General features: G+C 34.5%; 1 protein-coding gene across 5 annotated transcripts in view; it reads right to left on the reverse strand.

Annotated features, from left to right (window-relative positions):
• FOXP2 (forkhead box P2) overlaps positions 1 to 27,454 on the reverse strand; it is a 544,670-nt gene that overhangs the window by 366,561 nt on the left and 150,655 nt on the right. For all 5 annotated transcript variants that reach the window (XM_059396538.1, XM_059396537.1, XM_059396536.1 and 2 more), the window contains exon 3: positions 17,477 to 17,567. The gene's annotated coding sequence lies outside the window, so the exon portion shown is untranslated. The remainder of the gene's footprint in view (positions 1 to 17,476; positions 17,568 to 27,454) is intronic.

Genomic DNA, 27,454 nt, shown 5'->3' on the forward strand with positions numbered 1-27,454 from the left:
TCACCAAGGGCGCCTGGGTGGCTCAGTGGGTTAAAGCCTCTGCCTTCGGCTCAGGTCATGATCCCAGGGTCCTGGGATAGAGCCCCACAGCAGGCAATCTGCTCAGCAGGGAGCCTGCTTCCTCCTCTCTCTCTGCCTGCCTCTTTGCCTACTTGTGATCTCTGTCAAATAAATAAATAAAATCTTTTTTAAAAAATCATTTTTCACCAATAAAGCATGGATCTGAACTTCAGAAAGATAAACAGACTTGTCTAAGTTCACAGATACTAGCAGAGACAAAGAACTCCAGTCTCTTAACATTGCAACTAAAGCTTCTCAGTGGAAGCCATACTGCATTGGAAAGGGAGTCCTGGAAATTTATGAGAGAATTTTTCGTTGCAACAATTTGAGACACTGTTACCACATGTGGGCAGGGGTTATGTCTGCTAGTCATCTTGCAATAAAGAAGAAAACTACTGCATCTTGCAAGACTTCTTCCAAACATTGATGAAAATAAAGAACTTGTAACTGGGTCTAACCTTATTTTACATATAAAATATATGGTATTTTTTCATGTTTTTCATATACACTGGATTTATCTGGGGTTCAGTAATAATGTAGATCAAGATCATACTTATTTTCTTCAGAATTGTCCCACTTTCACCATTTTGAGAAATAGCACTAATGATGGCTCATGTATTCTTTTATTTTTAGCTATCATAATTATAATTATTCTGCAAGTAGGACAACTCCATGACTACTTCATAAAATCTTCTGGTTTTGTCATGCCTGATCATTTAAATTTTCTATTATACTGATTCTTGAAATTATATGTATCAAAACATATATAAGAATTCAATTCACATTAGTAAAGGGAAAATTATAAAATATTTGTTATAAATGGTGGACTTATGACTTAGAGTGTTAAGCAGCACTTAACCTACTCCATCCCTTCTTAGGATTAATTTTAAATTAGTTTATACAGGGAAAGGAATCCTTTTCAGGTTTTATAAATGACAATTCTAAAAGATAAGTCACTTTGGAGCTAATATTTAAATGTTTTGAAAAGTGTATAGTACCAAGTAAAAAAATCCTCTATGGATGAAAATTCCAATTTCTAAAGGCTTTTGAACCACATGATCTACAACATCATTGTCTTTAAACGTATTAAAATCCTAAGCAGAAACACAAGCAAAGATACAATAAATCTTCATTCCTAGGAATGCTTGAGCAGTGCTCTGATTAACCATATATTGCAGTAAATTATACTCTGATAGACAATATAATAATTATTGTCACTGATAGACAATATAATAATTATTTTCTATTTTTTAAGTATTTCTCTTATTTTAAGAAAAAATACATGTTCAGTGAACAGAGTTAAATCGTACAGAAAATGAAAAACTTAAAACTATCCCTCAGAAATAACCACTGGTAACATTTTGGTATATGTGTATATATATATATGTACACACACACACAAATATATATATAATCTAGATGCATGATGCATATTACAGAAAAATATAATGTAATGTATGACACATATATAATATACATATGTACCTATATATACATAGTATGGAATATATACAGATTTCTAGTAATTTTCCTTTGAATAATTAAGGAATTTAATCAAAACATGTTATTTTTGAGGTGTAACTGACATGATATTAGTTTCAGGTGTGCAACATAGTAATTTAACATCTGTATATACTGCAGAACAATCACCACAGTAAGTCTAGTTTTCACTGTCAAAATACAAAGTTAAAATATTAAAGATTCTTTGTTTATTTATTTGAGAGAGGGAAAGCAGGGGGATGAGTAGAGGGGGAGGGAGAGGAAGGAGGAATGAATCTCAAGCAGATTCTGTACTAAGTGTGGAGCCCACATGGGGCTCCATCTCATGGCCCTGAGGTCATGACCTGAGCTGAATCCAAGCCAAGTGAGCCATCCAAACACCACGAAAGTTCATATAATATTATTCACTGTACATTATATCCCCATGACTTATTTTACAAATGGGAGTTGGTACTTCTGGAACCCCTTTACCTATTTCTATACGCTGCCAAACTCTCTCCTTTCTGGTAATCACTAATTTGTTCCCCGCTTTTACAAATTTGAGTTTCATTTTGTTTTGTTTGTTTTGTTTTTACAATTCCACATCTAAGTGAAATCATGTTGATATATGTCTTTCTCTAATTTATTTCACTTAGGGTAAGAACCTCAAGATCCATCCATGCTGTTGCAAATGGCAGCATTTTATTCTTTTTAATAGCTGAATAGTATTCCAACATGTGTGTGTATGTGTGTATACAGGCATAACTTGTTTTATTGTTTTGCTTTACTGTACTTCATAGATATTGCATTTTTAAAAAATATTTTATTTATTTATTTGACAGACAGAGATCACAAGTAGGCAGAGAGGCAGACAGAGAGAGAGGAGGAAGCAGGCTACCTGCAGTTTTTTTTAATTGAAGGTTTGTGGCAACCCTGCACCAAGAAAGTCTATCAGCATCATTTTCCCAATAGCATTTGCTCACTTCATGTTTGAGTCACATTTTGATAATTCTTTCTATATTTCCAACTTTTTCATTATTATTTTATTTGTTATGGTGATCTGTGATCAGTAATTACAACTTGCTGAAAGCTCAGATGGTGGCTAGGATTTTTTAGCAAGAAAATATATTTTAATTGAGCTACATACTACATATATATTTTAGATAATGCTATTACATACTTAATACTACAATATAGTATAAACATAACTTTGCTACGCATTGGAAAACCCAAAAATCCACTTGACTCATTTTATTGTGACCTTTGCCTTATTCTAGTGGTCTGGAACCAAACTCTTAATATCTCTGAGATATACCTGTACTACATCTTCCTTATCTATTCATCCATCAATAGACATTTAGATTGTTTTCATATCCTGGCTACTGTATGAAATGTTGCAAAGAACATAATTTATCTTTTTAAATTATATTCTTTGTATGGATATTCTTTGTATGGATACCCAGCAGTGGAATTGCTAGAACACACGGGTAATTGTATTTTTATTTTTTTAAGGAAGTTCCATACTTCCTTCCATAGGGGCTGTACAAATTTACACTCCCACCAAGAAGGCACAAGGGTTTCCTTTTTTCACATCCTCACCAATACTTATCTCCTATACTTTGGATAATAGCTAATTTGGCAGGTGTAAGATGATCTCATTGTGGTTTCGGCTTACATTTCCATTTCCCTATTGATCAGTGACATTTAATCCATTTTGCGTTAGTATGGTAAATGTAAGATAGTGGTCTAGTTTCACCCTTTTGCATCACTTTCCAGATTTCCCAGCATCATTTATTGAAGATGTTGTTCTTTCCTCATTGCATAATCTTGCCTTTGCAAATGGCAAGATTTCATTCTTTTTGACTGCCAAGTAGTATTCCATTGTGTATTTATACCATTTCTTCTTTATCAGTTCATCCATCAATGGACACTTAGGATCTCTCCGTAGTTTGGCTAATGTTGATAATTCTGTTATAAACATTGTAGTGCATGTGTCTCTTTGAATCAGTGTTTTTTTTTAATTTTATTATTATTATTATTTTAATTTTTTATTTTTTATAAACATATATTTTTATCCCCAGGGGTACAGGTCTGTGAATCACCAGGTTTTTATATCTTTTTGGTAAATAACTAGTAGTGCAATTGTTGGATCACAGGGTAGTACTATTCTTAACTTTTTGAGGAAACTCCATACTGTTTTACAGAATGGCTGCATCAGTTTGCATTCCCACCAACAGTGTAGGAGGGTTCCCCTTTCTCAGCATCCTCGCCAACATCTGTTGTTTCCTGTGTTGTAGATTTTAGCCATTCTAACAGGTGTGAGGTAATATCTCATTGTACTTTTGATTTGTATTTCTTTGATAGCTAGTGATGTTGAGCATTTTTTTCATGTATCTGTTAGTCATCTGTATGTCTTCTTTGGAAAAATGTCTATTCGTGTTGTCTGCCCATTTCTTAACTGGATTATTTGGTTTTGGGGTGCTGAATTTGCTAAGTTCTTTATAGATTTTGGATATTAACACTTCATCAGATAGTACTATTGGTGGAGTCTTTAGGGTTGTCTATATATCGTTACATGTCATCTGCAAATAGTGACAGTTTTACTTTTTCCTTTCTAATTTGTATGCCCTTTATTTCTTTTTCTTGCTAATTACTATGGCTAGGACTTCCAGTACCATGTTGAATAGAGTGGGGAAAGGGGCATCTTGTCTTTGTCCTGATCTTAGAAAAAACTTTAGCCTTTTTACATTTTTTTTAAAAGATTTTATTTATTTGATAGAGATCACAAGTAGGCAGAGAGGCAGGCGGAGAGAAAGAGGGGGGAACAGGCTCCCCGTTGAGCAGAGATCCTGATGTGGGGCTCCATCCCAGGACCCTGGGATCATAACCTGAACCAAAGGCAGAGGCTTTAACCCACTGAGCCACCCAGACGCCCCTAGCCTTTTACCATTAACTATGACAATAGCTTTGGGCTTGTCATATATGTCCTTATGTTGGGGTACATTTCCTCTATAATCATTTTATTGAGAGCTTTATTATAAATGGATAGTGAAATTTGTCAAATGCTTTTTTAAGCATCTATTGAAATGATCATATTTTTATCCTTCATTTTGTTTATGTGATATATCACTTTGATTTGTGGATGTTGAATGATTCTTACATTCCCTGGAATGCATTCCACTTGATCGTGGTATATGATCTCTTTAATATTCACTGAATTCAGTTTGCTAATATTTTGTAAGGCTTTTGCCATCTATGTGTATCCAGAATATTGGCCTGTAATTTTCTTTGTGTGGTGTACTTGTTTGATTTTGGTATCAAGGTAATGTTGATTTCTTAAAATAAGTTTGGAAGCATTCCCCTCTCTTTAATTTTTGGAAGAGTTTGAGAATAGGTAAATCTTTAAATATTTGGTACAATTCACCAATGAAGCTATCTGCTCCTGGATTTTTGTTTGTTATTAAGTTTTTTATTACTGGTACCATACCGATATCAATACCATTTCCTTGCTAGTGTATTCAGTTTTCTATCTCTTCATGATTCAATCCTAGAAGAAGGTAAGTTTCTAGGAATTTATTCAGTTCTTTTGGATTGTCCAATTTGTTGGTATATAATTGTTTTGGCAGTCTCTTATGATCCCTGGCAGTTCTATGCTATCCTCCTTCACTCCCAATTTTATTTATTTGAGCCCTTTCTCTTTCACTGGTGATTCTAGCTAAATGTTCATTAATTTAATCTTCTCAAGAACAAGCTCTTAGTTTCACTGATCTTTTATATTATCTTTTTCATGTATTTCTACTCTGATCTTTATTATTTCCTTCCTTTTCCAGTGAGATTTTTACTTTCATTATGTTCTCTTTTTTTTTTTTTTAAAGATTTTATTTATTTATTTGACAGAGAGAGATCACAAGTAGGCAGAGAGGCAGGCAGAGAGAGAGGAAGGGAAGCAGGCCCCCTGCTGAGCAGAGAGCCCGATGTGGGACTCGATCCCAGGACCCTGAGATCATGACCTGAGCCGAAGGCAGCGGCCCAACCCACTGAGCCACTCAGGCGCCCTCATTATGTTCTCTTTGTATTATTTAGTGCCTTTTCTTTTCAGCTTAAAAGTCCCTTTAATAGTCTTATAAGTCTTATTTAGTAGTGATGAATTTCTTTAGCTAGATCTTTCTTGTCTGAGGAACTCTTTATCTCTCCTTCAAATCTGAAGGATAGTCTTGCTAGTAGGGTGTCATTGATTGGAAGTTTTTTCTTTTCAGTACTTTGAATTGGTAAAACCACATCCTTCTGGCCTTCAAGTTTCTAAGACATCTGGTGATAGCCTTATGGGGATTCCTTTGGATGTGACAATTTGTTTTTCTCTTGCTGCTTAAAAGATTCTCTTTATCTTTACATTCGACATTTTAATAATCATGTGCTTTGGTGTGAATCTCTGGGTTCCTCTTATTTGGAACTCCCTGAGCTTCCTGAACCTGGATGTTTGCTTCCTTCATAGGGAAGTATTCAGCCATTTCTTCTTCAAATAAGCCAACTGCCTGTCTTTCTCTCTCACTCTCCTCTTTCTGAGACTCCTATAATGTAGATTTTATTCTGCTTGATGCTGTCCAACACGTCCCTTAAGTTGTCTTTATTTTTTTAAATTCTTTTTTTCTTTTTGCTGCTCTGTCTGGGTAAGATCTGCTGTTTTGTCTTTCAGCTTGCTAATTCATTTTTCTACCCTACCCAGACTGCTGTTGCCCCCCTCTAAGGTATTTTTCACTTCAGTTATTGTATTTTTCAGCTCTGTGACTTCTATTCAGTATTTCTTTAAACTTTGTGTCTCACTGTTGAACTTCTCACTGTGTTCATCCATTCACTGAACTGGAGTTCAGTTCAGGGATCATCTATATCACCGTTACTTTGAATTCTTTATCAGGCAGGTTACTTATCTCCATACCATGAAGGCCTTTTCCTTTTCCTGAGGTTTCATCTCATTCTTTCATTTGTTACATACTTTTTTGTGTCTTTACTTTGTCTAACTCTCTGTGTTTCTTTCCATGTATTAGGTGAAGAAGCTACCTCTGTTAGTTTTAAAGGAGTGGTCTTTGTGTTGGTGATAAATCTTCTCTTCAACCTTGCACTAGGTTGGTGGTCTCTTGAAACTCTGTGGTTGTCTAGACCACCTGATTCATTCTGGTATGTTCCCATTGTTGAGGGTGTGCCAAGACCTGTCAGACTTTCAAAAGGAGGAATCTCATTTAGTTCCTAGTTTTGGGCTGACTGGAAGCAAGCCCCTCAAGCAGCATTTTCTGAAGTATGGAAATTATATATAGCCCTGTAGGGCCACAATCTTAATCTCTTCTGGCCTCTGTCCCAGAATACACAGAGTTATCCCTGGGGTGACAGTTGCAAAAGTGAGAGTTCCAGATGAGCCTATAAGCTTTCTGGGAGGTCTTGTTGAATTGTAGGAAGGCTAAAAATGTATACAAGGATGGTGTCTCCCTCCTTTTGTTCCCTGGGTGTGTCTTCTTGGACTCTAGTTCTTGAGAAACCTTAAGTCTGACCCTCAGGCTGAAGTACAGGCTAAGGAAATAGGCCTTTATCACAGGAAGATTGGGATTATGTTTCAGTGCAGTGCTCTGGGCTGGTGGCCTACCAAGAAATGTCTTTCCAATTATTACCTTTCTGTGGACCTTGGGAATGCAACTGCTTCAGCCACAGGAATAGGTGATCAAGGGGCACCTTGATCTGTATACATTGGCTGGCTTTAGCTAAGTAGCTAGAGAGGGTGGGGGTTAGGGCACACTTGGCTAGCTTCATAAAGGCAGAAAGAAAATGTCTTGACTGCATTAACCCATGGTTTCTGGAATATAACAGGTTAGTATCTTATCTGTGCACAGCTCTAAGCTAGGAGCAGGTGAATGCCATAGCGGCTAGCACTCACCAGCCCCAGCCAGGGCATGGGAGAGTGCTGTGACTGTCTGGACTCTCTGGCTTCAGCAAGGGAGCAGAAGGGTGCCACATTCAAGTTCATTCATCTAAGCTAGCAAGGCTGGTGGAGAGTGTTAACACTGACATCCACCAGTGTCTTGCTCTGAAGAGAGTTTCAGCACTCTCCCCCTCCTGCAGATTCTTTAAGGATTTTATTTTTGTGCAATCTCTATAACCAAAGTGAGGCTCTAACCCTCAACTGCAAGATCAAGAGTTGCATGCTCCACTGACTCAGCCAGCCAGATGCTTTTAGATAGGCAAATAAATGTCCTTCATATGCAGCTTAGCACTTTTCAGACTTTTTTTGATAGTTTTTCTAGGTCTTAGGGTAAATGAGACTATACATAGCTCTTTAAAAGGGGCTCTCAGTTCCCTTCAACACTCTGGGTCCCTTCGACATCAGCCCTATTGGTTTAGTAAGCCAGACATTTTGGGGGCTCATCTCTCCTGTGCGATCCCAAGGCTTGGTGTGGCTGAGCCCCAACTTTTCAGTCCTCTGGGGGAAGCACCAGACTGGTGAGATCCATCTCTACTGGATGTCACTATACCAGGGGATGTGGGGGTAAGACGGTATATGTACCTCTCCTATCTTGATGTGGTATTTTTATCCCTCATTGTGAAGGAGTAACTCATCTAGTTTTCAGATCCTTCTCAGAGGTAAATAATCCACAAGTAGCTACAGATTTGGAGTGTCCCCGGGAGGAGGGGAGTTCAGGATCTTCCCATGACATCATCTTATGGAAGTCCTCCTAAATTAAGACCTATGTTTCTGAAATAGTGCTGTACAAAATGCATTACTAACTTACCTCAATATTCTTTGTTAGTACACTGTTGAGATATGATATAATTTATCTAACTAGTTTCCTTTGCCATGGTTAGTTAGGTTGATTCCTTATCTGTGATACAAGGAAACATAAGAATCCATATATCTAATCACCTAATTTGTAACAAGACAACAAGAAGTTGAGCCAGAGCAGCAGCTATCTTCAGATGGGGTGTGGGGGGGAGAATGGCAGTTTAAATCTCTTTTCCATTCCCTTCAAAATCCCACCAAGAGTGAAGTCTCATCTGTGTGAGTATATGTGTAGGAGGGAATCGGGGGTGGGGGGTGGTGCGAGGAAGGGGTGTAGGGATAGATGCTGAAAAAATTGGAATAAGCTTTCCTGTAAGAAAACTTCTCAAAAATTTCTAGGAACGTTGCTGTGCCATTTAATAGTGTAAATGGCTATTATGTAATCCTTTTATATTCTTAAATTATTTTCTGAAAACAAAACACAGAAACCACTTTTCTATTCCTTTAATAACCTTTTTTGAACTGTTGAGAGGTAAACCCCATCCCTGTTTGCCTCATGAGCTCCTCAGTCTACCTCACTAAGCTGATCCTATATTATGCAAATAGAGATCCCTGTGAAGTGTAAGACTGGTAAGGGTACAGCTCTTCAAATAATGATTAAGATGAATATATTAGAATATTTGCAGGTAAAAAAGTATTAAACAAAAAGGAAAGTTACTATCTCACTTGAATAAGAGGTAAGGAGAGCTCTAGATATAGTAAGTTAATTAAATACCAAATTTATTTATTAATGAAGTTATTTAATATTGTTTAATATTCATTATTTTAATAATTGACTATCAACAAACAATTTCTGACAAGGGAATGGAATTACCATAATTCATCAAAACTAGTTAGTATCTACCTGTTGGACCTGGGAATAGGGTCAGTTTCTCATGAAGTATATGCTATGTGGAAAAATGAAGCTTATCTCAATAACATCAGGGCTCTACTGGCAGAGAAGAAAAGAAGTTGGAGCAAGAACCAACAGTGTCTGCTTCAAGCAGATTGACCATACTTTGTCACCCGAAGACAATTCCAACGGATACTTGTTATCTAGGATAAATAATAATAGCATCCTTCTTATCCTCAAAAGTGTCCTGGATGATGTATAAAATGGTCATTGGCTAGAAGGTGCATATTTATCAAGATTTTGGCCTTAGGTTTTAATTAAGTTAATTAAATACCTTTGTTATAATCATATATGAACATTATATATATATATGAACTATATATATATATGAATTATATAATGTTATATATATAACATTATATATATATGAACTACAGTGAAAACAAAAACAAGGTTTCAGATTGCATGTCAGCCACATAAAATTTTAAAGTAATTATGAAGCAATCCCTTGCAACTAAAAGAAGAAAGGTGATTTATTTTAAAATATATCTAATAATTCAGAAATTAACTCATTTAGACTATGCTAGCTTCCAAACAATGAATATACCAAGTGATAAATGGGCCAATAAACCTCTTTATGTTTAAATACATAGTACACTTTGGGCCACAAGTAGAACTACAAGAGAAGAAGGACTGTTTAACAGTCCTGGAAAAAGAGCATTGGAGTTTTGGACCTAGTGTGCCTTAGTTCACATCTTAGCTGTGCCACACAAGAACTGTAAAACACTGAGCAAATTATTTAATCTTTCTGGGCCCCCTCATTCATCTATAAATTGGGGAGAATATTGGTCTCTACCTCATTAGTAGTTAATTCATAGGTTGTATTAAATAAGTTAATGCTAGTGAATGCTTAGAAGAGTACTTGGAACTAAATAATAAATGGCAGGCGGTAACAGTAGCAGTAGTAGTAGTAGTAGTAGTAGTAGTATAATAAATGGCAGGCGGTAACAGTAACAGTAGTAGTAGTAGTAGTAGTAGTAGTAGTAGTAATAGTAGTAGTAACAATGTCATCATGATCAACAACAACATCATCACCATCACATAGAGCCCAGGGAGCTGTCTGAGGGGAATAGACATTAACCCCAAAAGCACACACATTTTCCCAAAACTAAGTAATGCACAGAGACAATAAAGTATTCTGAAAAGCAGAATTAAGTGTGAAGGCAAAGCAGGAATAAAGGGTAACCAGCGAGGAGGTAGAAAGAAATCAAGGGTGAGATCAGGAATGGACTTATCAGATGGACCTCTTCCACTGAAGTTCCTCTTATCTGTAGTCAGGCATATTGCCAAATGTCTAGCATATATTGTTAAAGGGACTAAGGCTTCTCAGCGTCTCAGAATAATGCTCTTCTCATTTCAAGATAGCATTTCTTAACACACAAGTTCCTGAAGGCAGGTTCACATTGAAAACCAAAATCTCAAAGGAGATCAATGGTTGGAGACCAGAGTCAACTGGATGTAGTTCTGGACAGAGGAATGGACTTCAACATTTCTGAATAGCCAGAGAGAAATATGTAAAGAATATAACAAGGAAGATAAATATAAAACAAACGGTACTTGAACACTACGAATATAACATTACTTAATACTGAATAACTAACTATACTTCCAGACACACTACAAAAAAAAAAAAACTGAAATGTGAGTAAAACTTCTCTTCCAGTTCACTCACAAGAAAACATGAAGCATGTTTATTGCTGCCCAGCCTTGCAGGCTGTCGGAGATACTCCAAACCCTGAGACTGACTGAATTCTCTGGAGGAAAAAGGGTCAAATTTATGGTTAAGAACTAGAGATTCCTTAAATGAAACAAGATGGGATTGGGGAGAGTCAAACCATAAAAGACTCTTAATCTCACAAAAGGAACTGAGGATTCTGGTAGGGGGGTGTATGGAGAGGGTAGAGGGTTATGGACATTGGGGAGGGTGTGTGCTATGGTGAGTGAATTGTGTAAACCTGGTGATTCACAGACCTGTACCCCTGGGGCTAATAATACATTATATGTTAATTGTGATTCTTGATAGATAACGCTATGTATAATGGTAAAAAAGACTGTCAAATATTTAAGATGGTTCATTGTTTAGATGAGAATAAAATGCATGTGTTGTATCTAACTGATGACAGAGTTAGTTGAAATTGTTATAACATAAATAGTTCATAGCTGTGAGAACTGATGGTCTATTGGGTACCTGGAGACAAGAAAAATGTATTTAATGTATATAACTAAAAAGTAAGCATGAACCATTATCAAAGAATTAAATGAATAAAATGTATCAGCAAATTTTTAAAATGAACTATCATTCAAGAGGGGTATAAACTAAAACTATTTTGCATTTGGAAAAAACACAAGAGAAATTACAGAAGAAAGTATTTATGTGAAATAAGTATTTATGTGAAAGTATTATGTGACAGATTCTTTATAAGGCTGAAGAGAAGCGCTATATTTAATTAGCAAATTCAGAAACTTTTCCAACAAAACCTTTTTATTGATCTTTCTTCTGTAAATATTTACTTTTAATCTGATCTAGGCAATCAAATAAGAGATCTTCATTTGTCTGCATCAGACTTTTCACATATCTTTAGGGAAGTGCTCAGATCCTTGTAATTTACAAATTAAATATGTCAATATATATTATATGCTATCATATATTATTGTCACTATAATTTCACAGAATTCAAGATGCTAAGGTCACTTGAACTTCTTTTTTCCTCCCAAATTATTTCAGATGATAATATACACAAAAGACATATTTTTAAATTCTTTATATAAACCTAATAGTTATGTAAAAGAAAAAAAAAAACTTCAAAAGACTGTTTCCAAAAAAAGATTGCTCTCATGTGAATACACACGCTTAATTAATAAATAAAATACTCAGGATTACTAGCATATTTTAGTAGGCTAAGGTTTACTGTTATTTTCCAATCTTAAGATTCTAGACTGCACTTTGGCAAATCCATTCATTTGTGTTGTTTATTAAATTTTCTGAGGCTACTGATCCATGTGCTTAAGCAGAAAAAGGCAAAGAAAAAATCATCACAATACTGTAGTCTCAAAAGTTTTTATTCACATTACTTTCTTACAGAGGACCCATTGCTTAAGACCAACAATAATATGGCAATTGAGAATTATGGTTGACATTTAATTGTAGGGACAAAAATGAATATTTAGGTCCAATATAACAAGAATATTTATCCCTTGATATACTGAACATAAAAAGTATTCACATCTGTTTCACCGCTTTGCCTTCATGGGCTTAAACCTGCCAAATTATTCCATTTGATTTCAGAGAATTCTCATATGGCAATCTATTTTATTTACTTTATCTTCAATAAAATGGTTCAGTGAGCATTAGCAACTCTGAGACACAAGTTTCAATCAATCTTGAGGCAAAGGCGTCAATCTATATTAGACCTACTGTGCTGTGAGTCGCAGCTAGAAAGTTGGATAAGGCAGAGCAACAGCGAACATGAGAGCCAGACCTAATAAAGCCATGGTGAAGAGAGAGAAAGGTCTCCCCAGGCTTTCCCATGCATCACTTATACAATGCCGGGTGCTGGGTTCAACACATGAAGAGCTCCTTAATAAGGCTGACAGCTCAAAGAAGGCTTCAGCCTCCAACTTTATTTTACATGACACCTACAGTAATAGTCTCTGTTCTCCAGCAAACAATAGTGAAAACTGGAATTGCCAATAGTTAAAAATGAGGGTTTTTTTATTCACCCCACAGATATAATACAGGGGGGAAAAAAAACTAAAAAAAAAAAAAATCAAGCTGCAACACATTTCTTCTACAACATTTTCACACAATTACTAACGTAACAGTAGTTTCAGCGGACCTTTCCTTACAAATTTGTATGACATTTTTAAATATAGCTGCTCGATCAGATTTTAACCACAAAACAATCAGTAGGTTTGAGCAACAACTCATTTTGGAAAATGATATCATTAAAGACTAATTCCAAGAAATGTGGGGCAGGTCCAATAGATGCCGTGAAAATGTCTCCCAAAGCACAAACTTTGTAATAAGTGATGCTGGTTCATATCTGATATGGGCTGTAAAAAGCAGATTATTGTAATGGTATTCTTCCCAGCAAATAAGACCATTAAAAATGTACTTAATGTTCAGTTGAATTGAAAAGCAAGCCAGTTAAAATCCATATTTTGCTGTTGTGTATAATGGTATCAGAAACTTTACCGGCGGATTACTCCAAACCACAAACTTAAAATTATAAATATAAACTCTCTTTTTTTGATAGAAATAAGTTTCCACCTTTTTAAAATATAATGCTGTTTTTCTGCCCAGGTTCTATGATCACAGTAAAATCAGTAAGAGTGAAATTTGGAATGACAGTTTAATACAAATTTATTTTAAAATGTTCTAATATTTGCAGATATATGCTTCTCAACCCATTTTTCTGGAGATCAGATGTATTATATTTCTAGAGGATTCAACACTTCAAAGCAAAACACCCCAAATATGTGTTCATATATATAGATGCTTCCATATAATTCTTCCCTTTACAATACTATAAGAACATTGAAGACGAATAATAGAAAACTAGTGTGATAGGTTAGTAGAATAGATTCTGCAAGCTCAGATTCTTTAAGAGTATTTTAACTAATCCAAACAGCTATTCTACAAAAGAGCCAGTACCAGACCAGCATCCAGACCTACCGAATGCCAAGAAAGCACAGTTCCTCAATATTGATGTGATCAACAGGCAAGAGATTAAAAGGGACCTCTGCATATTAGAAAAATCAGTATTTTGGGTGAAATCTAAACATTTCATATTTTCTTCTTACCTGGCTCACTATCTTACAAATATATATGTTTATCAAATTACATTTACTCTGAAGACCATATATTCAGTACAATATTAATCCTTATATTTCCCACAAAGCTAAGGACACTGATGAAATTTGTAGAAAGGTATGATATCATGCAGGAAAAGTCCTGGGCTGGGTGAAAAGGAAGAAAGGAACAGGACAATTACAGTGGAAGAGGTAGAGATGTAAACATGCTTTAAAGAGATAGATAAAGGGAAAAACTATAGAATGTGAACTGACAAAAAAAAGTGGGCAAGTGTAAGGCCAGCGATTCAAGGCATCTATATCAGAACAATGGAGAGAAAAAGTTAGTATTTGGGTTTTGGCAGATTCTGGAAAGTATAAAATACCAGGGTAGGTTGCATTTTAGCCTTGGGTTAGCCAGCATGAAAAAAATTTTTTTAATGTTTGCTATGCCCTTTGTATGAATATATACATGTAATTCCCAGGCCTATTCTGTGAAGGAGTACTATTATCTCTATATTCTAGATTCAGAAATTAAGGGTTAGAGAGTTTAAATGGTTTGTCCAAGGTTTCACATACAATAAGTTTGTCCTGCACCCATGATTCAAATCTAGGCAATGTGACTTCCAAGCCTCCATTCTCAAATATAGCCTATATATGTACAATTTTGTTCACTCTATTTTTTGCTAAGGAATGTCAGCATGCCATGAGTAGGAATTACTGACCCAGACCCTCGTCAGCCAAATCAGCTTCCTTTTTGGTCCATTTACTACTTTTCAGTAACTTAAAAATTTGAGCAAATAAATTGTGATGTATGATGCTTAATTTTCAGCAAGTATTTATGAAGCTTATAGCAATTTCTCTAAGTGTGAGAATAAAGTTTATTTCTAATACACTGAAGTAACTAAAACTTACATCTTGATTGCATTTAATAGTCTTATGATGGAAACTCTGAAAATAATTGTGACTATGATGATGTAAGACACACACATATACACCCGCACTCAGCCAACTACCCACTGACCCATACACACAATGGGCCTCACTTGTAAGTTATATGATACAACATTTTCGTTACCATTTTAGAAGTAGAGGCTAGAGTAAGTTATTTAACCTCTCTGGGAGATAATGGGGATAATGCTAAACAAATTGCTTAAAAGAGGAAGATTCAACCAAGTATTCTCTTTAGGGATTTGGGGCGAGGGGAGGGAACACAACAGTAGAAACTGAAGGAAAAAAAAACAAGTATTTCTTGAAAATAGCTATGTATTATGTGCTAATTTTTTTTTTACTATAATCCAACAAACTGTTATTTCTGTCCCACTTTTACAGTTTGAAAACTGATATGCAACAATTTAAGCAAATTAACCAAAGTTGATTAAAAATGCTAGCATATGGCCAGAGGGATGCAAAGCCCTATCTACCTGATTTCCCAATCCTTGCCTCTCCATCATTCCACTCTTCTCTTGTCATAATACCTCCAGCTCTAGGGTCCATAATTTTATATATTCCCAAAGAAAAAAAAAAAAAACCCAACACTTTTTCAGAATGTATTTTTTCATTAAGATGAACCATTGCCATTTTGCATATGCATTATTTCCACCAATGTGGCTGGTCTTCATTTAAAAATATAAAAACTACTAAAAGTATATGCCTAGAAAAAGTCTAATTAGCAAGTTCCAGAAGTAGTTTTGAGAACTAACTTAAAACACAATTATGTTTCCCTTCTGGGCAAAAGACTCTATTTTCCAAAAATTATTTCTTTCATGGTTCCATGATGTTCATTGTCAGGTAACTCCCACTTATATGTCTTAAATCTGCCTACTATTATTAAAACAAATGTCCTATTACTCAAAAAATGAGGATTTAAATATTAAAAGATCTTACAAAGATGGAATATATCAACAAAGCCATTGTCTATAGTAAGCATACATTACTTAACCCAGAAAAAAAAGAAAGATTGGGCCTTAGTAGATATTCTATAATTACCTAATTGTTTATTATTTATTATTAACTATAAAACCACAACAAGCTATATTAATTTTCCCAAATCATTTAAATTCTTTGTGTTTTAGTATTTCCACTTAATAAACAAAGGATAATAAGGTCATCCTTATGTCATAAGCAGTGCAAGAGTAAAATTAATGAGTTTAGTGAAAAATTAAAATGAATAAAAAGTTGCGAAAGTGCTTTAAAAATCTTAAATCCTAAATAAATGCATAATCATTTTCTTTCTATATCTGGCAAAATAATAAAGTTGGTACAAAACAAGAAGTCCATGAGCAAAATAGTAGGGAAAATGCCTAAGAAATATTTGGCTATATAATTCAAGCACACTGAAAAAATAACTCTTAGGTAAGATAAGGAACCGCTTTCTGGAGAAAGTTTTAGAAATGGGTAGAGCAATACAGACAGAACAATGAGGATTCTGAGACCTGTCCCACATTTTCTGTGAAACCCTTTGATAAAGAATTCTGGGATGGGGTAGGAAAGAAATAAAAAGTAATTCAGAATAACCATGTTTCCCTTCTCTTTGAGGTTAAGTCTAGGACGAGAAATGACATGATATAAACTTCTCACTTAAAATTTCTTTTAGTTTTCTTTTTATAATTAGATTTTTACAGATTTGGCCAGTTATCACATACTGCTTAACTGAAACCATAGTTTAGTGGTGACACTGAAAAAATTACTTTATGGAAACATTATATATTGTATAAGAGTGGGAAATAAATCTACATCTCTTAGAAATGCATCTCATGTCAAGTCTGTGACCTTTGCTTTATACCAAACAACGGATTTAACATTCTCTAAATTGACACCACAAACATCAAGGAGAACTCCCATTAGATTTAAAGAAGTACACATTAAAAACAAAGAAACAAATAAAAACAAATGCTTTCTAAACAGCTGACATGCTGGATCTCAAAAAGGTTTTAAGAAAAAAAATCAAAGTTTCCAAAAAAAATCATTACCAGTACATTATTCTATTTATTTTTTGGCATTTCTAGACTCCCCAAAAAACCTCAATAGCAACTCAATCTTAATAAAGTAATACTGAAAACATCAGTATATTAAAAAAAAAAAAAAACCCACATAATGATAACCAAAAATAATCCAAGAGCTTTTCTTGACTAATCATTTCCTTTCAATATTTCAAAACCAAATTCATCTTCTGCATAAACTCGTAATAACTAAAAAAAAAAAAAAAAAAAGAAACCAAGGTTCATAGGAAGGGAAAGCACAGCAACGAGTGAAATGGCAACAGCAAGAGAAGAGACAGTGGTTAATATTGGACAAGTCTCTGGTTCACTGATAACTTTTTTTAACATTTAGGCAAAGACACCTAACCAAAAAATTAAAGAATAAAATAAACACTAGAAAAACAGACAAAAGCCCAATGAATCAAAAAGAATTATTATGAGAAGGCCACTTACGAATTTCTCCCAAATCTTCCACAAGACTTTTGAATCAACCTTGATAAGGAGTCCTAGGTAAACTCAATCCCAGCATCACATCAGAAAAGCCCTGTTAACAGAAAAAAAATAACTGTCACTGCTTTAAAAATTAATTTTAAATTTATGTCACAATTAGTTCAATGACTTCATAGAACATAAAACATACTCAATCTCAAATAAAGATAATTGTTAATGTATTCATTGCTTTGGAACTCTTCAAATGTGTATGAAAATGCTTTTCTACATTTTAATTTTGAAAAGTTCAAATCCATTGTTTGGACCAAAGCAAGGACCTCAGAGACAGCATGAGATGCATTTCTAACAGATGCAGATTTTATTTCTACTCTTCCATTGATTTGGCAGGTTTAAACTTTCGGTGATTAAATTTTATAATTTATAGAATGCAATTATTTATGTCTCAAGATTCCCAACTGAAAACATGACTGATTTCAATTGCCTCTTCAACACAGACTTAATGAGTTTTGTAGGCCTTTCCACAATTAACAAATTGGTAGTAAGCATTTTCTCCTTATAATTGCAGTGGAAGGGTTATTACCTTAATAGTTATTTGAATGAGTATTTCCTAGACCCATTTCCTACTTAACGACTCTCTTTTCTAGTCTCCTTCTTTAACCTGAAAGATTTAGCTCATACCTTTCTTAGGCTAAAATAAGTGTTCTTAAGGACCAACAAAATTACGGAATTTAAGATTGACACACCAACTTCATGGATTGGTATGGAGCACATGGAAAGCTGCATGGAGATTAAATCAGTCTAGCAGGAAGAAGTCCTGTATTCTATTAGCAATGTCTTCAACAGGCATTGAAAAGGATGGATGACATCGTATGCCATTTAGACATTTCACTAATTATTTAAATTGTTCCCAAACACTTCTGGCTAAAAATCCTTTCTTCCAATGAAATCTTAGTGATGGGTCAACTAATTACACAGATAAAAACAAAGTATTCTGATTGAATCAGAACTCCCAACACTCAATACCACTCCTGTTCTTTACCCAGGTACTTTGGGGGTATTCTACAAAGTCTTAATTATTCTGCAAAGTATAGCCTGAAACCATTGTTTTAGTTATCAAGGTAACTCAAAGTCACAAAGATTAAGGTAATTCAAATGCCTGTTCTTCACATTCTAGCAGTCTTTCTGTATTGCTTCTGTTGTTCATTTTTCTCTTAATGATAAAATTTTGCACATGAGCAGGCTCCCCTCTTGATTTTCCTTGTGTTAATCTTTCTTTCATAATAATTTTTTGCCTGATACATGCCACAAAAAAAACCCAGATTTCTTATTAATAGGCAGCAATCTAAATTATTTCCTAATTCTATATTGGCTTATTTCTCCTTCCCACTTTCACAGATATCAAATTTTCTTAAGTCAATCTATAAATTCTAGATTTTTAAAGAAAATCCACAAACACATTTTAAAAGTATATGCTATAGGGGCACCTGGGTGGCTCAGTGGGTTAAAGCCTCTGCCTTTGGCTCAGGTCATGGTCCCGGGGTCCTGGGATCAAGCGCCACAATGGACTCTCTGCTCAGTGGGGAGCCTGCTTCCCTTCCTCTCTCTCTACCTGCCACTCTGCCTACTTGTGATCTCTGTCTGTCAAATAAATAAATAAAATCTTTAAAAAAAAATAGTATATGCCAGAGCTCAAAGTAAATTTCAAAAATAAAGGACAGAGAGAAGGAATCCATTCTACCAATTATCAGGTTTATTGCCAAAGCCAGGTGCAGACAAGGAAATGGAGTCTGGAAACAAACCCATATATCAATGGGAGTTTTATATATAGGAAGGTAATACCACAAAGTTAAAGAAAAGGTTGATGCTGAGTTGTGTAGACAAAGGAAAACCAGCTCAGAATATAGCAAAAAATAAACTTGGCTCCTTATTTTATACCATATACAAATTTGGATTCCCATGAAATTAAAGAGTTTTAAACATTAAAGCTATCCTTTCAAAGCTAATAGAAAAACTTAGGTGACTATTTTTGACACCAAAAATTAAAAAACAATTCTGAAATAAGACTTAGAATAGCACAATTTAAGAAATTAAAAAAAGAAAGAAAGAAAGACCTAGAATAGTATGGCATAAACCTGATAGATTTGGCCAAACCAAATGAGAATTTTTCAATAAATGATACCATAGCTGAATTTTATAAATAAATAGAGAAGATCTAAAACCAACAAGGAATTAATATTAAAATATATACTCAGAGGAAACTAATAAAAAAATGAGCAAAACCCCTGAACAGGCAGTTTCTCAGAGGGGGGAGCCAGAACAGCTATCAAGTATAGTTTAAAATGTTCAATATCATTAGTTATGAGGAAGACACAAGTTAAAAAAACAAACAATGAGATATCACATCATGCTATCAGAAGAGCACACATCTGAATGCCTGATTCTACACTCTTTGGCAAGAATACGAAAAATGAGCACTCTCTTGCTTACTGGTAATGGAAGCATAAATAATACAGTTATTCTTAAAAGTAACTTGGGAGACCTAAAATACTTACCTGTTCTGTATGGACCCAAAACCTCCTATGCAGATACCAACTATAGAATATGTTAGCTTAGATTTTATTCATTTTTTATTTGCACATTTTTCTCTCCCACTAACTTCTCCATTTTCATTATTCATTTGAAATGAATTCATTATTCATTATATCAATTTAAAAGTTGATAAATCAAGAAATAGCAATAAATGTATCATTTGCAATTATGGATATATAAAATAAATTGTGGATATGAATACCAGAAACTTGTTACTTCTGTATAGCTGGACTGGGTAACAGGAAGATATAAGGGAAAAGGATGCTATTTTTCATTATAATAAGCCTTCTGCTTCATTTTATTTTTTAGCTGTGTGCATGTATTTCTTTGATAAAAGTCAGAATTAAATACAAAAGCTAAAGAAGCTAATTTAAAAAGTAAACAAAGAAGTTATCACCACAATAATACACAGCTGCATTTTTCTTAAAATAAAACTTCATTTTATTTAAATAAGCATTATTAATTTATCATTATTAAATATTATTTGTTATTTAAGTAGTATTTTAGTAACTTAAAGCTCAAGAAAGAAAACATAAAATATGTCATAGATTACAGATCACAGATCTCACTTAATTTAAAAAACAGCAACAATGACTTAAGCCAGTAAAGGACAAGGCAAAACCAGAGCTAAAGAGGCTAATCAGAATTCTCTTGCATACACACATTCACATACGTTGATTGGCTGACCAGGCTCTAAGATAAAGCCACAACCCTGCTCTCATATAGAGTATGTAGTATAATGAGGACTATGTAATGAATATGTAATGTAGTTATTACAGTGTATTGAGCAACATGGTGTGTGTGTGTGTGTGTGTGTATATATATATATATATATATATATATACAGGCAGCACTTAATTTAAGTCAAAGAAGACTTTCTGGATAAAAGGATCCCTATGTGGTTCACATTTACACATTTCTTCTAGCCTTTTAAAGCACATTATGAATTTATCTGTTTGTTGTAGTAGGAGAGGAGATCATCACTCCAATATTCACAAAGGGTTTGAACGTTTTTCTTTAAGAACTGTATTCGGTGAAGAGAACAATTACCAGGTGGTTTAGTTTTGTTGTATTTATTTTTTCTAAGAACTCGCTGATACTCAAGAAAGAGATTTAGTGTTCTAATGTGTCACTTGGAACTCTTTGTTAATATTTTCTACCCTTCTGTCTTTTAATTAACAAAAGAGAAGATAGGTCCTAAAAGAAATGCTATCATTTGATTGTTTTTTAACCAAAAAAGGAAAAAATTACATTGTACAAAGCTTAAGTGTAAAATAAGTATCTTTTGAATGCTATAGCAACATGACATGATACAAAATCGTTAGTCTAGTGAATCCCACACTTTGGAAGAACATACTAAAAATATATGAAGTAAATAAAATACATTTGTTATGTAGGTCATAATGTATAAACTGATGCTCAAAAGTAAAAACCGCGCTAACATTTTCAGTACTGTTTTCATACTCTACAGCACAGGTCTTCTTGGAGAATGGAGAGAACTAAGAACTACTTTATTATCTAGAAACAAGCTGGTTAACTCTGGCCAGATAAGAGTAAGCAAATAATTGTTCACCAACACATCAGTGAGAATAATTCAACAACAAAACTTCAGCAAAACAACAATTGCCTAAATTTAATTCCAGATGCTGGATAATGGAGATGTATGCTAGCAGGATACAAGAAACAACCACGGGCTTCTGGGGAACAAGGGAAGTTATTTTTCAGAAGGCAAACAGTCCATATGCTATACGAACAGTTATTTTATTTCCGATATGAAGGGCTCAGAAGGCATTTTCCAGCAGGCATTTACACGAGAGGAACATGTTATTATCATTTGTACAGATGTTACAAATATCAAGAAAGGAAACAGTTTAGAGTTTTAAAAAGCTGGTGCTGCAAAGCTTAAAAGCTGTGAAACTATATCCAGAGATACACGGTGTTCACTACAATTAGCAACCTGGCTCTGGTTAAAAGTGTGAAGTCTGCAAGGGCAGGGAAGCTTGTCTATTCAATTCACTTTTGAGTCCAATAAACTTAACCTACTTCCTTGCGCATAGTAGGCAATCAATAAATATTTGCTGAATGAATGTATTCGTTCACTGACTAATCGACATGGAACTTGATACAGGCATGGAAATCTAAAACTGAAATTTTATATAGGATAGACGATGGATCTAAACCAGGACAGAGTTACCGCCTTTGTAGTCCAGATGCAAAATCTAATTCAGTGATTTTTCAAAAGAGGTTAGACATGGAAACAAAAGAGTGTCTGTTCCACTGCCTTGACTTAATATGGCACAATATTCATTTTATTATGGAAGTTAAAAATAACATTAATTGAGAACCTAGTATAGAATATCGTTTTGAAAGTTTGAAAAATGATGATTTAACCTACACCTGAAAAAAGAAGGATTTGTAGTTTTGGTAGCTAATACTGGAGCCATCCTGCAGCGATGATGACTGCCCATGATGCAAAGCTTTGAAGCTTGTACAAACAGATACACTTGAATACCAATTACAGCTACTCTGCATGAGATTTATTCTAAGAGTTTGGTTCTCAAATTATCCCCCTGTCATCTTCATGAAGTACGAGGTAAAAGGAGATCCCAGAATTGCTAAAAAGATGTACTCCAATTACTAATAAAAATCTAGATTCATAGGGCGCCTGGGTGGCTCAGTGGGTTAAAGCCTCTGCCTTCGGCTCAGGTCATGAACCCAGGGTCCTAGGATGAAGCCCCGCATCAGGCTCTCTGCTCAGCAGGGAGCCTGCTTCCTCTTCTCTCTCTCTCAGCCTGCCTTTCTACCAACTTGTGATCTCCTTCTGTCAAATAAATAAATAAAATCTTTAAAAAAAATTTAGATTCACTATCATTTAGCCACATCGGGTGAAACTCATATGCATTATTATCTCTGCAGAACGGGGCCTATGCAAGATTTATTCTTGTTGGGCTGACCCTCCCCACCGTTAATAGCATCCAGACCTAAGAAGGTAGAGCCCATGATGCTTCAGGCTCCACCACATCCCAATCAAACCAGTAAGGAGATAAATTCATAGAAACTGAACTGAGATAAAAGTTCACCTTGAAAATAATCAAAGCCACAGTGAAAGTTAAGTTTGCTGACATTCTACATACAGGTCAAAACCTATTTATTCAGGGACAGGACAAATGCCTTTTACATTTATACATTTGCCTCTAGTTTTGAATTGAAAATATCTGTTTCATAGACCAGTTCAGTCAGAGAATGTAAAACTCAAAATTAAACCAATAACATAATATAGATAAGGTAGAAGGTGAACAGGCAGTCACTGAAGGAAAAGATAAAGCCAGGACCCTTACTTTTAGGATTCTGCTTTTTTGGATTTCATGCAGAGCAAAAGCTAGGTGGAACTGTGTAAAAACATGCATTACTGTACTTAGGCAAATATGTAAAAATGCTTAAAAATTAAATTTTCTTGATATCGTTTTTTATTGTGGTCAGAACACTTAACATGAGACCAAGCCTCAATGAAGATCTAAGTGCACAATACACTATTGTTAACTATAAGCATAAAGTCATAGAACAGATCTCTAGAACTTACCTTGCATAACTGAAACTTTGTATCTGTTGAACAGCAATGGCTGAAATTTAAAATTGTGCAAAAGACTTTTTCCCTCTTCAATCACTGCAGATTCTATACACTATTAAGCACCAGGTTTACTATTGACTGGAGACACTGAGATAAAAGACACTCTCCCTGCTGACTGCTTAAGGACAGAGTAAGCATGCAGTAAACATGCCTTTGAAAGAATGTATTTCTTGAAGCCAGAGAGAGATTATAAGTTAAAAACGTGCTACTGTGTAAGTGAAAGTAAGCACAGGGTGATACCAACTATAATAGCAATTTTCCATGTGAAAATAATTATTTATGAGGCAGGTGGAAAAAAGAGACACATCTGCCTGAATCAAATCTAAATGCCCATCTGAATTTCTCATGCAGTAATAAAGAGAAAAATTCTTATATTCTAAAAGCTCAAGCAGTTTGGAATACATTTTAATTTCCTCTACTTTCTATGAAAATAGTTTCAATGACATTAAAGTTTTTAAAAAGGCTCATCAAGTAGACATATCTCACTTTTCATGGGATATGTAACTTAAATAAAAAACTTCCAAGATTATTAGAACTGTTTTATTAAAATAGTTGTCACAATGTAGATCAGAACTATGGAAGGCATATAAATCTTAAACATGTAAATACATGATGCCATAAGAGTCAAAATGAATAATAACTTTCCAAAATAACATAAATATTACTTGGTATTTCCAATACATCGTAGAAGAGAGGAAAACCACACAGTACTTTTGACACCGTTACTAGTAGAGTAAAATATCAAAAATTGGAGAGGGGAGAGAAGCCCTTCAGGCAACAAAATTAAAGTATGAATTCTTAACCAAGTTCAAAAAATTTTAAAACCATGGGTAATAGGTTGAAAACAAGCTCCTAGGTTCAAACACAGGCTGGAGTAACTTTAATTCGTTCTGCAGAAGCATATGTTCAGTGGGAGCTCAAAAAATGCACCACTCATAAAAGAGAATTCCTTCAAAAACCATGTTGGTTTTGTTGTTTTCGACTGAGAGTATAAGACTAAATTAGAAGAAAATGGCAAAGAAAAATTCAAGAACACTACTTCTAGAATTACTAGTACAGATTTAAACACAATCAGAGTATACTGAACACCAAACAGCTCTTTTTTTTTTTTTTACATCTATTGTAGTTCGATGACTAAGCCTTAAAAAAATGCATCAGACTTAAAAGTGCTTTCTTTCTTTTCTTTTCGTTTCTTACTCATCCCTTCCCATTTTGGTCGTTCCTTCCTTTCCTTTTCACTTGTATAAGAGAATAAGTAAGCTCATCCTCCTTCCCATGCTGACCAGTAGTTGTTTTTAAGAGACAGAACCACATTTAAACAGCAGATCGCCATTTGTGATCCTCAGAACAAACCCCTGGTTTTATATTGTCTCATTTTCCTCTTATTGGTGACACAAAGGTCTCATTTTCAGCAAATAACCAAGTGCTTAAGCATGTAAAGAGGTCATACAGAAGTAAGTAGTCAACATTAATGTGAAAGAATGCCTCTAGCTCCTTTCCTGACACTGGAGATGCTTTGTCCATCTCTTTTAAACCAGAAAAAATGGGATGCCAGTAACAGAAGGCAGGCAACCTAGAGAACCCAAACTCCAACATCAGGGCAAGTCTTTCAGCCTAAGTAAGAAAGATTTAGGATACTGGGAGCTGGAGGATTTCCCAGTCACTTACAGGATACACAGCTTCAACTATACAAGGGAGTCTGAAAGCCCTGGGTGACTTAAAATTTTTACGTTCTCTCTACCACTACTAACCACCAAATGATTCCTTCCCCTAAATCTCTTGGGCAAATTTATAGTCCCAACCTGATACCAGTTCTTTTGGCTTCTACCATAATAAAATGGGGAATATCCATTTTTGTGAGAAAAACAAGGGTAACACCAGCATATTGTCATCCAGGATATAGTATGTTTCGTAAATGTGAAATGAATATTAAAACTACTTACATTTATGAATCTCTGGCTCCTTTCCTATCCACAGCTTTTAATTCAATATTTCAATCTTCTCTAATTGACTATTCAGTTGAAGTTCCACCAACACTGCTCTACCTCCATCATCTAACCTAATCTACCCACATAACTCAAGACTGAAAAAAAAAAAAAAAATTTTTCCCCCAGGAAATATAAACTCTTGAATAAAATGCAATGAGAACTGACTGAGCAATGATTTTAAAAAATCACTTCTACTAAAATGTATTAGGTCAGGTCTGAAGTCCATTTAACTTCAGCAAAGAAAAGAACATAGGTTCAAAAAAGCAGTGAGTAAGTATGCCCATTTCTTAGCACTGACTCTCCCTTCCAATTCTGCTTACTTTACAAATATATTTTATATATCACCTAGTTACAGAAGCTATTCTATACATCTATTACAATAAAACAACACAGCTATGTGATTTATGAAACAAAGTGTTTTGACAGACTGAATTTTCTTACATTATCTCATCTCTAATTCAATAAATGAACGGAATACAGATTATTCAAATTTTAGGCTAGAAGTATTAAAATAAAAACATTACCTTCTCTTTTTTCTTCTTTCATCAAGAGAAATAGTCATTCATTATTAGTTAGCTATCTCTTATGTTGTTTATTTATTGTTGACAATATTTTTTTAAGGTTTTATTTTTAAGTAATCTTTATATCCAACATGGAGCTTGAACTTACAACCCTGAGATCAAGAGTCACATGCTATACTGACTGAGCCAGTCAGGTGCCCCAAAATAATTCTTTTTTTTTTTTTTTAAGATTTTATTTATTTATTTGACACACAGAGAGAGAAATCATAAGTAGGCAGAGAGGCAGGCAGAGAGAGGGGAAAGTATGCTCTCTGCTAAGCAGAGAGCCTGATGCGGGACTCAATCCCAGGACTCTGAGATCATGACCAGAGCTGAAGGCAGAGGCTTAACCCACTGAGCCACCCAGGCACCCCACCCCAAAATATTCTTAATCATTATTTGATTACTGGGAGAATGCTCTCGTAAGTATAGGATGAGATTCATATAAAGACCTCAGTGCATTAAAATCACTAAGAAATAGTCTGTTTTTTTTTTATTCCAATTAAAACATGTATTTTGCCAACTCCTCTTCTGTTTTTTTTTTTAAATGAAAAAATTAGTGGATACTTTAGGAACATACAGTATGAAATAAAACAGATTATCAAGGTCAGCAGGTGGGAAAATTCACAATGGCATCATTAGTTTTAAAATTGAAATAGAGATTCTGATTATACAGTTATATTGTGAGAAATTTTACAAAATACTATCTTTTCAAATATTCAAATAAAGACAACTTGAAAAATTAACAGCAACTTGATAGGTCTGCACCCTTTTATGTATATTTTTATTTAGATAAAAATCTGTAGGAAACTGGATTCCAAGTATAATAAGGGAGGTTTTCTAATGGTTTTTAGCCACAAAGCTATATACATAGTCTAAAATTCACTGAGGATTTACAGTCCTCAAGCACTGCTAGGATCTGCCCAAAAGCCAAACCAAACTGACAAGATGCTCACTAGGTACTCCCAAGACTTAAAGATTTATCACTGACATTTCAGTAGGAAATTCAAAACCCCATTCTTACACTGTTTCCGAATTCTCTTAAAGTACTTTTCATGACCTATCAAGTCAAATATTTTAGAAAGCCATTTTAGGGATACCAACTGGAAGACCCTCAGAAGCATTATCAAAGACAAGAAAAAATATTTGCCAATATACCCATTTAGCTAGTGAAAATGTTTTGCTTTGCAATGAGTTGGCCCTGCTAAATTCTTAC

This window comes from Mustela nigripes, chromosome 4 (assembly GCF_022355385.1).
Source record: "Mustela nigripes isolate SB6536 chromosome 4, MUSNIG.SB6536, whole genome shotgun sequence".
NCBI classification, from domain to species: Eukaryota; Metazoa; Chordata; class Mammalia; order Carnivora; family Mustelidae; genus Mustela; species Mustela nigripes.